Below are 18,370 nucleotides of genomic sequence, written 5' to 3'. Positions count from 1 at the left end.
AAGGAGGTGCTTTACTCTGATCAAGATGTTATCATCTAAGGGACACTTACTGAGGTCCTGACAGGTTCTGACCGAAACCCCCAAAATTGATGTACCCCGATTAAGCCCCTTTCATTTTAACACCCTTGCATCTGAAGGACCCTGAAACCCTTACGCCTGCGGGCCATTACCAAGCCTGTCACAACTGAGGATGCTGATCAGAACCCTCAGAATTGAGGGTCTCCTTAGGGTCTCTCAGATTTGATGGTGTAAGTGAAAATTCATGAACATCTGCAAACAGCCTGCCAACAGTTGGTCGAATCCTGCTGAATTAGCTGCCACAATTTTTTTGTACGCGAGTGGCTTAGCGTGTTTCAAATAGCACAGCACAGTAAAATGGACATAGATGTACATATTGAAAGTTACCCTTGTTCTTTTCTTTGTGAAGAAAGTATATGCACAGACTTTCCCTCTAAATATTTCTTATGTTTATACTATTCAGCAATGATGCGAAAACACATCCAACTGTTCGTGTTTTACTCCTGGAGAGCAGAAAGTTACACAATGTTAATCTGTTTTACTGGTTTCAAATGAGGAATTGCTCATAGACGTTTTGCTCCATTTTCAAATTAAAAAACACCGTTGGACTGAAACCAAATAGAAACAGTTTACCCTTTTCCCCCTTTGTTGATTGGGGGACACTGTTCCTATTCACTGTCACCTGTTCATACTTTTAGCAATGTGTAGTGTAAGAGACACCAAGCCTCTTGAATGGAAACATTACTTTAAGTTAAAAGCATACTTTCCCGTGTGTATCCACTCATTTAAGGGTATGTGCGGCTTTTCTATTTTGAGTGATTTTATGGAGCCCTAGGGAAAGAGAGACTCTTCTGTTATAATCTACAGGGGTACCACCATCTTTTAAAGTGGTAGTATTTGCTGTTGCATGGCAGAGCAGAGGTGTAGACCATGGTGTAGACCATGGTGTACACAATCAGTCTATCGACAGACAGCTGCTCTGTTTAAGATGGCTTGACTGATCTCGTAGAACCTTGCTCTTCCTTGTGATAATCAGAGTCTCACCTTCCAGCATATCTGACCTGGAAGCTGCATGCAATCAAATGTTCTAAAAGACCTCTCGGTGCTGGACCAGTTGGTGGAATTGCAAGCCAGCAAAATTAGTCCTTTGAAATACCGCTTTTGAGTTTGAAGATGGCTGCAAGTCCAACCTAGCCATGCACTCTTGCTGAATTAGAATTTTGTTCTATTAATTTGAACGTTCAAACTATGGTTCCTTGGAGCTCTGTACAGGTTTGTACAGAAGAAAAGAGGAGACACGGTTACTTAATGCATAGGACATGGCATTGCCCCAAATGGCACGCATTTAAAATGAATAACAAAATATTGCTTGCTAACTACCACTGTGTCTCTATACTCCTTAACTGTACTGGCACTAATATAGCACTCTTCACCAATGACATGTTCACATCATGTGTAAACCGACAGTCCCCACTCTTTGACACTGACTCTTGACGACATGGACTGCATCCGGCAACGCAGCCCGCTTTCTTGACCTCACACTGTCCTGCATCAAAGACCACAACAGCTCTTGTTTTGATTTGCTTATTGGATGACCTTATTTCAGGGCTTCCCTTTAACCTTATGAGACATTCTAATTGAAACCCCTCTTATTTTCAGAGTAGCATCTGTTGTTCTGTGTAGAACATTTTCTCCCCAAAGGTTAATGGGGGGCTGTACAAACCATTCATAGTAATCAGTACAATTAGACACAAGGCATCGAGCTTCACATGCAGTTTATATAAATCAAAGTATAAATAATGAAACCTGTATATTGATATGAAAAATCAACCATTAACTATTAAAAGGGCGGATATAAAGAAATAGATTGAAAGGCCTCCTGAATGAATACATGTTGAGCAAGATATATTAGATACAGGGGTTAATTTCAGAAATAAAATGTAGCATTCAGTAATTGAGTAAAAGGTCACTGAACTGCCCTCTCCCATGCAGGCAGATGGCATTCTCAGAGTGGAATCTGGCACTGACCGATTACTCTTAAAGAATGGTGCCATTTGCTTGACAGGTCAGTCTATCATCATTGGTTTGTGACCACAGTTTCACTCGCACACCATTGATAAAAAAGCACAGTGATTTGGAAAGAGGAGGGGGCGCTATTTAATACCACCATTTCCTTCAGATTAGCAGTCAGTCGCAAAGGGCATCTAAGAGTTATTACCGACTCTCAGTGTGCCCTTAATACACTGCAACTTTGCCAAGTCTGTGATTTTTCTAATTGCTGTTCCAGCGACAGCAAAAGCTGTAATGGGCCCTGGAAACAGAAATGCTATGGCACAAAATCAATTTCTCACAGTCTCAGTTACTTTCTGGAATGGTCTTCGTGTTGACAAAATGCCCAACCCGTCTCTTTTGTTTTTTGGATGAGATTTAAAAGCCTACCTGATATCACCTACCTTGCTTCTTACCCTCTGAATTCTTAATATTAAGGTGTAATAATGAATCTTTCTATGGAAATGTGAATTATCCCAGTACTCATATTGCTGCAGGAGTGCTATAAAAGCATGTTCAAAATGTAAATATCGTAAAGCTTTTTTTCTGATATTGACAATGTTTTAAATAGCCTTGGGCACAGCGGTTAGCATAATGTATTGAAAGGGCTTGGGCACGCCTATGAATGGCACGTTTTACCCAAAAAATGCATGTTTGAACATCTCTCCAGTGTTCCCGACTTGAGTTTTGACTGGCAAACCTGCTGAAATGTAGCGGGGGAACGTCTGGTAAATATGGGAACATTGGCATTCTGCTGCATGCTACAGGATTCTTTTTTTTAACAAAACGATAAACAACTACTAACCCACCAGCCTAAGGGCTAGGGTAATAAGGGCCTTCATCTACTTTAGGCAATCAACAGCAGCACAGTTACTTGGGATTAGTATTTGTCTCTTGGTTGTCCAGTTTACAGGCCTAGCCCTTTATGTATGTGTTAGGATTTACAAAACAAAAACTTAGGGGGGTGATGGAGCACCAGATCGTGGTGCTACCTCAGGTGTGGGTTTACATCTTTGAATTACACCGCATCACATATTTAATTTTGTAGATACAGGGGGGGTTGCTTGAACTTTTCCAGAATGATACAATATTCCGTCCAGTGCGGAGGCGGAGACCAGAGGATTGAACCCAAGTCCTGAAGTTCCAAAGTCTGCAGCTTAGCTACTAGACCACATCCCTTCCCAGCCTTACTTAGGTAGAAACTGTCTCGTTTGTGTACACTATAAGCTTTTAATCAAAATCATACTCATTGTTTCTGTTTGTATAACTCTATTGCATAAAACGTTTAATTACGCAATATCTAATATATAGTGTAATTCTTTATGGAAGCCACAGCACAAACATCATTGTGATTATGGACTGCCTTGAAGCGTGGGAAGCTTTTTCACATGCAGAGCCTCGTGGCACAATTACATAGATGCTGATGCAGACATATTAAGGCAGTCATTAAACAATTTTGGGAGTAGTGCGGTGGCTCGTTTAATACTTCGCCCCCTGGGTGTTTAAGTATTTTTTTAATTACTGATTAATAAGTCACTTTTACCAAGGACGTTTTCCAGTTTTGAGATAAAGCCCAGCGCCCTCTAAAGGGCACTAAAGATCTTGCAGATTTACTCAGGCCCTTTGAACCTACAAACCCCTGGATAATTGACGCAGTGACGTGCAAAAGTAACAACTGATCCATTAAACGACATTTGTTTACAAAGTAAAATTGCAATTCATTGTTTCAAATAAGCTCTTGTACTTTTTGAAATTAAGTTCCCCTGCCTGTCTTCCACAATCACGTAGTCCACGATCCACAAATGTGTTTTTCCTATTTATTTTTTCTTTTATATCTCAGAGATAATGTTACATTCAAAACCAGCAAGGCAAAATGCAGAACATATGAAAGTAATTTTAAGTCTGGCTTGACAGCACAGCTGTCAGGGTTACCTATTTCTACTAATACTTTCATACATGTATTGGTATGTCGGTCCACCAAGTAGACCATTCTTTTTCCACACATGTTATTTGCTGTTTGGTGCATTATTCTACTTTCACAACGAGTGAGGTATTATTTAAAAAAATGCTTAATCTCATGCATGCAATGCATTTTTAAAACAATAGCTTTTTGTTTAGTTCTTTTTTACTTAAGCAGGCCTTTTCATGTTCTACTCGTGACATAAAGTGCAAGTCAGGCTGCAGGCTTTGCCAGTTCGTACTTATTTAGCTACTTTCTGTAACGAAGTTATAATCTTAATTTTTCCTGTTGTTATGTTAATTTATGTTACAATGCGCACAGCTACCCAACAAGGGTTTCCCGGCGCAAGCCAACAGAAACTCGAAAATCATCTGAAATTAGCAGTGTTGATTAAAAAAGCAGGTTTTTAATTGTTTACGAAAGTTGGGGAGCAGCTTCTCCCTCCGCATCGCATCAGGTAAGGAATTCCACATAGTGGGCCCCAGCAGAGAGAAGGAGCGGCCTCCATGTTATGTACATGTTATGTAGCACGCCCACAGTCACTCTAAGAATGTTGAGTTTAAATCTGTTTTAAAAAAAAATCGTTATAGCTTGCAACCAAAGACTGAAACCTTCATTGTGTGATTTGAGCCCAAACACTGTCTTACATTGATGTTTAAATATTCTGGCTTTACATGGAATACTAAAAATATCAAATGTTTAGATCAGTGGTCTCCGACCTTGAATGCAGTAAAAGATACTTATTTTCAATTAAAGTCATCGCAAGCTACTAATCTTATTAGAGATGTAATGGTGATCACATCAGACAAGACTAAATTAGTGTTAACCTTATGCAACTTTGCCAGTAGTGATACCTCAGTGCATCAGGCAGGGTTGCCCGCAATAAAGTAAAAAAAAAAAACAATGTTTGAAATTTGGAATGCCTTTACATTCAATGTACATAGCAGCCTTTGCTGCAGTGTCCCTAGCTCCAAGGTAATATTAGAAATAAGTCTACCCAACATCCCATGATATATTACTCCAACGCCAGCTACAAATATATTTTGGGAATTCAACCGTTTTTCTTCCTAACATCAACTTATGAGTTCTGAAAATTCACAAGTATGCGTCTGGCATATGCATTTTTCAATTTTAGATCTGCATATATAAATTTAGCTAAGCAAAAGGTTCTAATTTAGCTGGCTGAGCTATAAACAAGCGAGCTACTTAAAGGTGGCTCACAAGCTATTCTTCGGAGTAGCCTTGTCTAGTTATTATGTACTCTAATTCCATAAGGGAAACAATCTCTATTAATTTAGATGCAGTCAAACAAAAAATACTAATTGTTCGAGGCATATGGGCTGCAGTTGGTACATTATGAATAGATCGCCATCTGGTGTTGGGCTCGGATGATTGCACTTGTTTTTCTCTTGGAGAGTCTTTTGTATCTTGGTGACTCCTCCTTTGGTTGCTAGTGCGCATGGGCATCGGCTCCATCCTTAGATTGTTTTTTTCCACCATCGGGTTCGGATGAGGATTGAAGCGCTCCAGATAGATTTCGGAAAGAAGTAACTTTTCGGCGCGTATTCCCTTTCCAATTCGACGGTATTGTTATCGAACGCGATTTCATTTCCATTCCGACGCGTTTCGACTCCAACATCGAAGAAAAACTTTGATCTACGTCGACGAACAGGAGGCCTTTCTCGACGTGGTCAAGCCCGGAGTCCATGGAAAGGACTCCATTTAAGAAATGTCCAACGTGTGGTGCTAAGTTCCCACACAAGGACCTACACGAGGTGTGCAACCTCTGCCTATCGCCTGAACACGAATCCAGGGACTGCGAAGCCTGTGCAGCATTCTCCTCCAAGTCGACGATTAGAAACCGTCGAGCTCGAAGACACGAGGTTTCCAGAATGCAGTCGGAGGCGATCCCGGAGCTGTTCGAAGACCAGCACCTCGATGAAGAAGAGGATCATGAAGAACAGTCGGGGTCGGAAGGGGACGAGGCGGATGTCGAGGAACTCGACGTGCAACAAACCGTGAGTGACAATGTCCCCTTACCAAAAAACCGACCCGTGCGGTAACGACCCCGCCTTCGAGCCCGGTCAAACCGCAGAAGAAAGTTTCCGACGCCCCGCCTTCGGGCCCGGCAATGAAACCGAAACTGAAACCGAAACTCTCGGTCTCCCACCATGTCGGATCCGAGAAGCGGTCGACATCGACTTCGACACCGAAGCTTCATGCAAGGGAAAGCTCGGCATCGAAACATTCCATGTCGAAACCGAAACCTGCTTCGACGTCGAAGACTCACTCAACACCGAAAAAATCGGAATCGAGCAAATCCTCGGTGCCGAAAACACCGAACATTGACGATCGGAAGCAAAGGCACCTTTCGGAACCAAAAGCTTCGGTACCGACACAGGAGCAGCAAACAGATCCGAAACAAAAGATTTTGTTTATCAATCCAAAAACTGGCAAAGTAGTGACGAAGAAGAGGAAGAATGAACAGCTAGAAGACAAACCTCTTCCTTCTAAAAAGAGAACAATGGGGACAAATACAACTCCTCCTACTTCTCCTCGACCTAGAGTCACACCCTCTTCTCCTATTCCTCACACTATGCCAACTATTCCTCCACCTTCTACACCAAGACCATCTACACCTCAGTCAGATGTAGACAGTGATACAGGGGAGGGAGAACCTCATGGGGATGATGACACTATCCCAGATGAGGATGACCCATGGGAACATTATGACGCAGGGTCAGATGATGACAACGACCCAGAGTTATACCCCTCAAAGCCTTCACCACCTGATGATAACACAGGGTTTGTACAGCTCATTAATAGGGCAGCAAAATATCATAAGGTAGATCTACATACAGAACCTCAAGTAGAGGATTTCCTATTAGAGACACTACCTACTGCACAAAGAACATCAGGTACTCTACCTATGCTAAAGGGTCTTCTCAGTCACACAGCAGACATATTCAAAGACCCAGTGAGGGCTAGGGTGTTAAACCCAAGAGTTGATAAAAAATATAAGGCAGCTCCAAAGGACCCAATATTTATCAAGGGGCAGGTACCTCTGGACTCGCTTGTAGTTTCAAACGCTCGCAAAAGAGCGAACTCATTATCTACAGGAGAAGCCCCTCCACCTGATAAGGAGTCAAAATTAATAGATACATCAGGCAAAAGAGTAGCATCACAAGCGGCAAATAGCTGGCGCATAGCCAATACGCAAGCGCTACTTGCACGATATGACAGGGCACATTATGATGAGTTGGAAAAACTCATCACACATCTCCCTAAAGAACATCAGAAGAGAGCAGATCAGCTAATACAGGAAGGAAAGATAATAACTAACGCTTCCATTAAGTGCGCCCTAGACGCGGCAGACACTGCAGCAAGATCCATCAACACCAGTATCATGTTAAGGAGACATGCATGGCTTAGAGTCTCAGGGTTCAAACAAGAGGTACAAACATCTTTATTGAACCAACCCTTTGATCAGAAGACACTTTTTGGCTCAAGCACAGATGAGACTTTAGAAAAGATGAAAAAGGACACAGAAACGGCTAAGTCAATGGGAGCATTACAACAGCCAACACAAAGGGGTTCCTTTCGTAGATCCACCTATACAGGGGGCTCAAAAAGTACAGGAACAAGTCAGCAATCCACCTCTTTTACACCAACGTCACCCAGAGGTAATTCAAGAGGCAGTTACAGAGGTAACAACAACAAGGGTAGAGGTCGCGGAAATAATAACAACCGCAACTCCCCAACCCCAAAACAGTGACTTAACCCCTTCCATGCTGGTGACGAACCCCAGCCGTCATGCACTAAAGTGCTCGTGTGCTGATGACGGCTGGGGTTCGTCATGGCCCGCCCCTGTTCGTTTGTTTACCGCACAGGGGCGGAAACGTGCCAGCATGGAAGGGGTTAATACAACTTCCCCCAGACCACATAACACCGTTCGGGGGACGTCTAGCACAGTTCCTACCTGTCTGGGAAAACATCACATCAGACAAATGGGTGAGACAAATTATCCAACATGGTTATTGCCTAGAACTCACTGCTACCCCACCAAACATCCCCCCCAAACAGCGTCCAATGAGTCAAGACCATCTGACATTGTTAAAAGAAGAAGTACTATCACTGCTACAAAAGCATGCCATAGAGAAGGTTCCAAAACATCAACAAGGGACAGGAGTATACTCTCTATACTTCCTAATCCCCAAAAAAGACGGGTCTCTAAGACCAATCTTGGACCTCAGACCTCTCAATGCATACATAAATTCTGAACATTTCCACATGGTCACGCTCCAACAAGTACTTCCTTTACTGAAGAAAGGGGACTTTCTTTCTACACTGGATCTAAAAGACGCTTACTTTCACATCCCAATTCACAAAGCCCACAGAAAATACCTAAGGTTTGTAGTGGAAGGACAACATTATCAATTCAAAGTCCTTCCGTTCGGGGTCACAACAGCACCGAGAGTGTTCACAAAATGCCTAGCTGTGGTGGCAGCACACCTAAGAAGACAACAAATACATGTCTTCCCTTACTTGGACGATTGGTTAATAAAGGCCAAGTCACAAGACGAATGCCTTCACAACACACAGAAGACCATTCAATTGCTACACCACCTAGGGTTTACGGTGAACTACAAAAAATCCCACCTACAACCAAACAAAATTCAACAGTACCTGGGGGCTACTATAGACACAGAAAGAGCCAAAGCATACCCCAATCCAATCAGGATACAGACAATGGTCAAGTTAATACAAAGATTTCAAACACAACACTCACTACCAGCACAAGTGTTTATGCAGCTGTTAGGCATGATGTCCTCCTGCATACTACTAATACCACATGCCAGACTACAAATGCGCCCACTACATGAGTGTCTAGCGACACAGTGGAATCAGGGTCAAGGTCAGATTACAGATCTGGTGTTGGTAGACGACCGTACGCATCGCTCTCTGAAGTGGTGGAACACAACAAACATTTCCAAGGGACGGTCGTTCCTAGAACCGATTCCACAAACAATTCTGACAGCGGACGCATCGCTCTCCGGATGGGGAGCGCACATGGACAAATACACAGTGCAGGGGAAATGGAGTGTGCAGCAAAAGAAACTGCACATCAACTACTTGGAACTACTAGCAGTATTCCTAGCACTAAAAGCTTTCCAAATGCAAATAACCAACAAGGCAGTCCTGATCAGAACAGACAACATGACTGCAATGTATTATATTCAAAAACAGGGGGGACACACTCTCTCCAACTATCCAGACTAGCACAGGACATTTGGAGATGGGCCATTCCTCAAAAGATCGATCTGTTAGCAGAACACCTACCAGGAGTTCAAAATCAGATAGCAGACATCCTAAGCAGAGAGTCAGAACAAGTACACGTATGTGAGCTGCACAACCAAACCAGATACTGCAGCCATTCTTCCAAAGATGGGGGCAAACAGAGAGAGATCTGTTTGCCAATCATCAGAACGCAAAATGCCAAAACTTCGCATCCAGGTACCCACACCACCGGTCCCAGGGCAATGCACTATGGCTAAATTGGTCCAACAAATTTGCTTACGCTTTTCCCCCTCTCCCACTAATTCCATTAGTGGTTCGGAAACTGCAACAGCACTCAATGACAATGATACTAGTAGCACCCACGTGGGCAAGACAGCCGTGGTTCACTACGCTACTACAACTCTCACAGGTGCCACATCAAAAGCTAAGATTATTACCCATGCACCTTACACAGAACCATGGAGAAATAATGCACCCAGATCCCAAGCAATTGAACCTAGCGATCTGGCTCCTGAGGTCATAGAGTTTGGATACTTAGATTTACCTCCAGAATGTATGGAAATCATTAAACAAGCAAGAAGTCCTATGCAGCAAAATGGAAAAGGTTTGCTGTACACTGTAACAGTAATCACATCAACCCTCTGGACGCATCTACTAAACAGATTATTTGCTATTTACTACACTTGCAGCAATGTAACTTAGCATATACCTCTATCAGAGTTCATCTCGCAGCTATAGCAGCGTACCTACAAAACAGGCAACATCTTTCCCTGTTTAAAGTACCAGCAATTAAAGCTTTCATGGAAGGACTCAAAAGAGTCATGCCACCAAGACTGCCACCTTCCCCAATCATCACAAAAGGGAATGGACACTTGTATCTACTATAACCATTGGTTATTTGTTGACAACCCTCATAGACGCTGAGGTGTTAAAAGTGCGGTGTATCTTTTATCCGCCCCTTCTCTAGCGTCCTGGCATATTCATTGGGTTGACAAACGACGTGCTATATGCCTGCCTCACCCGAGGCAACCTCTGGAAAGAGTAGAAGTGTCCAGAAATAATGAGAGCTGGTCCAGAGGGATAGGGTGCAGTGCCACCAAGCAAAAATCTAAAAACAGTGTTGCACCAAAACCAAAAACAATATTTCTTATAAAGAAGATGCACACTGCAGATTAAAAGGGGAAATAGTGATATATTAGGTAATCGAGTTACAGGATTACTGTAACTCGGTAATCCTGTAACTCGATTACCGAGTTACAGTACTCGGGTGAGGCAGGCATATAGCACGTCGTTTGTCAACCCGATGAATATGCCATGACGCTAGAGAAGGAGCGGATAAAAGATACACCGCACTTTTAACACCTCGGCGTTTATGAGGGTTGTCAACAAATAACCAATGGTTATTGTAGATACAAGTGTCCATTCCCTTTTGTGATGATTGAGGTACCTATTCAGGGGAACTGAATGAACGCACATTCCTCTTCCCTCCCTTGATTATAATTCCACCTTCCCCAGTCTGGAATCTCAACATAGTACTTACCAGACTAATGGGACCACCCTTTGAACCTATGCATAGGTGTGAAATACAATTCCTCACATGGAAGGTGGCTTTCCTCATAGCTATCACTTCACTCAGAAGAGTAAGTGAGTTACAAGCGTTTACAATTCAAGAACCATTCATGCAGTTACACCAAAACAAGGTGGTTCTTAGAACAAACCCAAAATTCTTGCCTAAAGTAATTTCAGCATTCCACATCAATCAGTCAGTGGAGCTACCGGTCTTCTTTCCAAAACCACAGATGGTAGCGGAAAGGGCCCTACATACATTAGATGTCAGAAGGGCAATATTGTATTATATAGAAAGAACACAAACTTTCAGAAAGACAAAACAGCTATTTGTAGCTTTTTCTCCTACACATAAGGGCAATCCCATCTCTAAAGCAGGCATTGCCAGATGGATTGTAAAATGTATACAAATATGCTACTTAAAGGCAAAGAGGACATTAACTGTTCCTCCTAGAGCTCACTCTACACGTAAACTAGGAGCATCTATGGCATTCTTGGGAAACATTCCACTAGATGACATATGCAAAGCAGCTACCTGGGTTACACCGCATACCTTCACAAAGCACTATTGTGTAGATGTGCACACAACACAACAAGCTAGAGTGGGACAAGCTGTACTAAGGACTTTATTTCAGGCTGTTGCAACAGACACGGGCGACCACCGCTAGGGAGAGAACTGCTGTATAGTCTATTCATAATGTACCATCTGCAGCCCATATGCCTCGAACGGAATATGCTACTTAACAGTATGCATCTGTTCTTGGCATAGAGGGCTGCAGAGTGGTACATGCCCTCCCAGCCTCCCCGGAAACCTGTGTCTGTTCCAACAATATCTTATTTAGATACACTTACATGGGCATTTCTATCTGTATTCTATCATACTACTCCATCTAACCCTACTATGGCAAAATAATCTAAGGATGGAGCCGAAGCCCATGCGCACTAGCAACCAAAGGAGGAGTCACCAAGATACAAAAGACTCTCCAAGAGAAAAACAAGTGCAATAATCCGAGCCCAACACCAGATGGCGATCTATTCATAATGTACCACTCTGCAGCCCTCTATGCCAAGAACAGATGCATACTGGTAAGTAGCATATTCCTTATCTGAGAAATAATCACCTTTATTTTTCATCCTGGTTGGTAGATTAGGTACCAATAAAATGATGATGTTACAGATTATTAATTTTTATTGATCCATGCGTCCTGTGAAACTTCTGCAATTTAAAAAAAATCCATAAATAGTCTATTGACAAAGTTTGAGAAGTACAAGATAAAAGCAAATATATTGTTACATAAGCGTCAAAAAACTAAAGTCTCGAGGAGGTGGGTCAATCTTCCCAATTTTACAAAGTATTATTCTGCTTTTACCCATAAACAGATCTGGACCTCTATATTAGCTGATTGTCATTTAACCCCTACTATATGTTAGAGATTCAAACACTCCTTAATAACACCTTTTTCCAAGTAGGGCTATGTATTGCCACTCACAACCTCCTAAATCTTTCTCTTCACCTATTATCATTTATATTGTGTTCTTAGCTAAGCCCATTCTCTCATGTTCTCTTTCAGATTTTGACAGGCTTAAACTTTCTCCTTTCTGGTATATTAAAATCTTATAAATAAATAAACATTAGAGTACTTTTCAGGAAATATTGAATGCGTGTGGGCATTGTTACAGTTCAAGATAAGTTTAATTTACCCTCATCTTACACTTCTAAGTATAAGCACCTAAGAGCTATTGTTTTACAACCCTTTTCCTCACTCCTAATTTTGAATCACAACCATCATGGTACATCTTATTCTTCTAATTTTTCCACTGATGTGAGAGCTTCATATATATAATACTGGTGTATTGATATAGTTTCTGTAGCTGGATCCGGAACTAACGTAGAATTACAGTGGGAAACTCAACAGTTTTTCTCTACCCAAGCATGGAATAAAATTTGGTCTAAAATTCACTCCACATCTCGCTCAGCTTGTACTACACAAACATTGTTTTTTTTAATAAATTTTCTTAACCCCTAGCTTTCTTTTTAAGTTTAACTTATCGGCAGATAATAAAGGCTGGTCTTGTGATAATGATAACAGTGACATATTGCTTATGTTCTGTGAGTGTCCGAAGGTTTGTTTATTTTGGTTACGAGTTTGGGATAAGATTATTGATATCTGCTCAATTATCATACTGTTTGACAGAATACACATTTTTAAGGAGGTTCCTCTAATATTTTGCACACTAATGTTATGGTTGGGAAATTTGTTCATCTACTTATTGTGATTGCATGCCAAATTATCATGTCTAGCTGAAAGGACATGACCAGCATGACCTTCATCAGATGGCTGAACATGTTATGCCATAATCATAGATTGGGTTGAAAAAATATGTAATCCACCAAGCAACTGACTAAAATAGATTTGTTAGGGTTACCACTTTCTTCCTTCCTGTCTAGACAACATGCCAATTCTCCGGATACAACTACAATATTTGAACCTTCATTAATTTACTATTTTAATAGTTGGATGTTCTTTATATGCTTGTGTCTGTTTTATGCCTCTTTCTATTTGTTAAGGCTTATCTACTTCTCTTTATTCTTTTTTTCCGTTTTCATTTACTTTCCTTTTTCTTTCTTTTCTACCTATATCTCTCCAAAAATGTATAAATATGCTTTTTCAAAATAAATCTTTTTTAGAGTAACATATTTGTTTTATCGTGTTTGAAATAGAACAAGTTATACCTTTTGACTGCTTTCAGATTAAATACATCTTCTTTTTGTACTCATTAAAGTTATTACAAGTTTGTAGTATTTTGTGTCACTCGTTTTCATTTCCATAAAGCCTTTCTAAACAGAAAAAGGCTAATTGAAAATAACTTATGTTTGAATTGTTAAATATGCCTACAGCTGCCAATTTTATAGAACAATGGTGAAAAGATTGTCATTCCAGCGCCCCCCTGGGAAATTATTATACTTGAAAGGGGTGTGACTTTAAAAAGTTTGAAGACCACAAACATGGAGGGACTTCAGCAGCTCAAAGCAGTTGAAATCTCCCGGAGAAATGGTGACGGAATGAGGAATAACCTAGAGAAATGGATGTGCTAATTTTAATTCCTGGGTTATTTCAGGAGGTGGGCGGAACTTGCAGAGTTTCACTGTGGATTCCACAAAGTTACATAAAAACTCAGCGAGATTCTGCGGAGTTCCGCAAGCAGGCGGAAACGATACGTCATGCTGATTTTTAGCCCCGTGTACTTTAAAATCAGCGCAAAAGGCTCATATCACGTGTAGACAAACACTCCAAGTACAATAGTTTGTTTTCTTGTAATGATTCTCAGAGCAGAAGTATGGGGTTGCAATCATATAGATGTTTCTTTGCAGTGCTTGGATGTTTTCAAGTTGTAGGTTTTCAAGCACAATAGGGTTTGAAGGAGTCCTTTTTCCTCAAGGACCTTTTTCCTGCAGGGTTGCTCCAGAAGCTCAAGTGTCCCTATGCCAGTAGTGAAAAGGACAACAATGTTTTTGATCAATGGGTTAGGCCAGTTTTTCATGAATGCAAGTACACCTCACCTCTCATAATTTTATTGTCAAACTTACAATAGAAGCCCTGTCTAGGTGCACTTATCACTCTTGAGGTGGGTAGAGTTGTCCAAGGGATGTTCCAGCTTGTTTCTCAAGCTGTGTGTGAATTGCACCAGCACCATTTAAAAGTCTTTTATGTCGCGTCTAGCGACACTTTTAGAAGCTGCGGAGATCAGCCAGGAGGAGCCCTGTCACCACTTCAGTGTGATCTTCACTGACTCTTCCCATGGTTATTTCTTCAGATTACTTTGGCAAAGATGAATTGCTTTAGAAACAAGCATTGGCGAAGTAAAATATCTTTTCTTGAAACATTGATGTTTACATTTGCATGCTCTTGGAAAGCTGCAGTCTTCACTTTCCTAATGCCATTACTAATGGTTTCTTGAGTTGGATTCAATTCCCTACTGCGGCAGGCTGCAGTACCTTATACCATTCAGAAAAGTTCTCTCCAGCCATTGCCGCTTTGTCATGCCAGTTTTGTCTGTGGATCAGTGCATAAAGAATCCTAGCTGTGTTCCTTTTCACAACGCTTAAGCATGTAAAACACCATTACCAACCATATATCAGTATACTTCACTTCAATACATAAAGTAACTTTATAATGAGACACTTTTCCACAGTGCTGAGAATGTATAACACCACTGCCCGACCGGCACGTCTCAATATGTAAACCACCAAAGAAAAGCTAGTATTTGCCCATCCTGTAAAGCACCGTATCTTGGCTAATTTCCATAAAGGTCCAAGTCTGTAAGCAGCATAGCCAAGCTAGTAGTGCCCCATCATGTAAGGCACCACAGTCAGACAAGAATCTAATTGGCTTGCATATGCAAGGTACGTTAATCAGATGAGTAAGTCTCTAGCATGTAAACCTCTACCAGTCTGTGAAGTGTCATGACCAAGGAAGTATAGACATTTTGTTTGTTTATAAATTACCATAGTTAGACCAGTATATCTCCAGCGTACTAAGCACCAGATCTAGGGCAGTACTTACCTAGTAATTAAATAAAGCCCCAGGATATAAAGCACCATATTGACTCAGGGTATTGCAGTGCCTCAGTGGAAAAAAAGATCACAGCCAAGCCACTGTCCAACATGCCCCTGGATGTTTAACGCCAAAAGCACTTCATCGCTGACCCAGTATTATTGTACTTGAGAAATATTGGACTGATACTGGCGTTTTCTACATCTGGGTGCCCTGCTGCTCCAGGCTTACCTGTGTTTGGTTATATACTGAGTCCTAATTAAACCTGCCTGAGTATGGTTATTTTGATATCAGGGCAACTTACATATTGTAGAGATTCTTGTGCTTTTTTAATACTCAGACGGGTACTCGCATTGTATCAGTATGGAAGAATCATCTTCACACCAGGCTTCACAATATTGATTGATCTTATATTATGAAAAAACAACGGTTAACGTGAGGTTATAGTTTGGTTTGGAATGAGTAAAAAAAGAATATAAAAAAATCCAAAATTAATGAAATACGAAGTTACAGTTTAGTGAACTAACTATAACTTTTGTTACCATAACGTACTGCTTGTGACCTCACATATTTTATGTTACATGACTCCTGACACTAACGAGTACCTTTTTTCAGTGAACGTATTTTATATATATATATATATATATATATATATATATATATATATATATATATATAAAATCTCCAACAGTTAAATTGAGGTATATATACACCAAATGTTACTAGTTAAAAATTAGGAAGCTTTTAAGCATCTGAGATGCTGAGTAAACATGCGGAAAGGGGTGCTGTAGTTATGCAAATGTCTCTGTCTTGAACTATTTTTAGCCCATTTATTACTCTTTTATGCTTCAAATGCTAAACATTCATACTCTCACATTTATAATCCTCTGGTTTGAATGTCTGCATTAACATCTCAATTCTCATTTACTTCAGCATGCTGTTCGAGAAAGTCTTTAAATTCAACTGCTCTATTAAACAAAATTGTGTTCAGATGTGCCTCACTTTTGTCTTCAATAAAAGAAGTCAGTGGTCTAGTTGTTCATTAGAACTCTGTGGTGATGCTGCAGTTGATCACTACGGAGTTTTCTCTCGAACTGCTGTTGGAAGTACATGTTTCTCTCTGCATTTCATAATGTTTTACTGAAATGGATAAGAAAAATATTTGATATCTGATAGAAAACGTGTGCTCGTTTTTGTTTTGTAGCGTACTAAACAGCATTTTTATGACAAAACGAACCCCCTTATTTCCTTCATTTCTAAAGGACATGCTTTAGGTTTTACATCTTTGAACCCATCAAGATGGCTTCAGGTGTGCTACACCTATGAGATAAATACTTAAGGCTAGCACTGTAGTTCATTAGAACACTTTGGGAAACTTCAAAAACCAGTGGCAACTACCCTGTCATTTAGTGGATCATTTTTGTTTACTTTAGTAAAGATTGGCTCCATGAATGAAGAAGTTACGCTACAGTATGTGAAGATATTAGTATATAATGGTTGTAATGCTTCATCCCACTCCATTGGGACTAGCTCAAAAATGTCGCTTGGAATCCCATTTGGACACTGGGTCACTGTGGCTTTATTTGTGGATAGTAAAATTGAAATATCCTAAATTCCTCGAATATGCTTAATACATTCTGAAGGCGGATTTGGAATTCTTGGCATCTAAGTGATGGCAGTCTGGTGTCTTGTTCCTTCCTCTACAGCCACTGTTGACCAATTCAATTTCCTGTTATCCTGTGATTTGAGTGTAGGGTGTAAATCCAGCCTTTTTTTCCTCAATGTGTTCCCGTTGTAGGTTTGCACATCCTATTTCATAGTTTTCTTTTTTTCTTCTGATTTCCTCGTCTTGGAAAGCCAACCGGGGATGCTTCTTTTTTTTTTTTTTTTTTGCTGGGTCTTGCCTATGAATTTTTCCAGCCTAGCCTAGCCAGAGTACCGTGAACATATGCCATAAGTTTACATTCCATCTTATTTTTGTTGCAACATTTTCATTGTGACCATGGCCTGTTACGTTTGTCTCAATGGGATTTACTTATATGTATATACTGTGGAAAAATGTTGATACTGCGAGGTCTCCCAGAAAGATAAAGTTGTAAATCGCGAGACTAAAAGGATTGATGCCCCTTCACACTCTCCAAGCAAGGACATCAATTGGCTGGGCCCGGAGGACCCAAAGGGCTATCTTGTACACTTTCAAATATATAAATAAATCGATCAGAATACGCGCTTTCCTCTTGGGATTAAGGAATTGGGAAATAAGTCAATAATTTGAGAGCACTGTGAGAGATCAGCTCAAAACCTTTTGATGTGATTACATTTTTTTGCCATGTCCTAAACCCCTATTTCGTATTATATACACGAATATGTTGCCGTTCTTTATAGGCAAATCGGAAGAGGCATAATTAAATCACAAATTAAATGTAGGTGTAAAATTATTTAAATTGAGTTCAGTTCCAATGAACTTCTGAAGTACTCTGGATTTTCCTTGACAGATGTTTTTCCAACTCCTCACGATTTGCCCCTTGGCCCTGTAGATGATAACAACCATACCCAATTCCAAGTGAATGTCTGAAATTGACATTGACTTTCTCATTAATGAATAATGTTTCCAAAGTATGTTCTGTGACTGAGCAGGAGATTTGCATTCCAGTTGAGAAGCACGCTCTACTCCATATACGGGTGTTGAAGTGACTACAGATGTACAAGGCATCAACTCTTTGTTTACTGAATACGTTAAAGAAATATAGCAGATCCTGTCCCACTGACAAAGCTTTACTACCCTGAGATTGCACATGCAGTTTTGAAGATAAATTGCCATTAAAAAGTGTACCAGAATATACATACTCCAGTACAGTTTCAATATGGGTTTTATTGATAAACCAAGAAGGCTTGTTCTTTCACAATTTGAAAAACAAAATGA

At 40.6% G+C, this 18,370-nt stretch overlaps 1 protein-coding gene across 1 annotated transcript in view; it reads left to right on the top strand.

Annotated features, from left to right (window-relative positions):
• The window catches only part of ALDH4A1 (aldehyde dehydrogenase 4 family member A1), a 275,101-nt gene that overhangs the window by 111,225 nt on the left and 145,506 nt on the right, over window positions 1–18,370 (top strand). The gene's annotated exons all lie outside the window — the stretch shown is intronic.

The sequence above is a fragment of the Lissotriton vulgaris genome, chromosome 5 (genome assembly GCF_964263255.1).
Source record: "Lissotriton vulgaris chromosome 5, aLisVul1.2, whole genome shotgun sequence".
In the NCBI taxonomy this organism is placed as follows: Eukaryota; Metazoa; Chordata; class Amphibia; order Caudata; family Salamandridae; genus Lissotriton; species Lissotriton vulgaris.
Note: the sequence above shows the minus strand (reverse complement) of the source record. Positions and strands in the feature narration are given on the sequence as shown.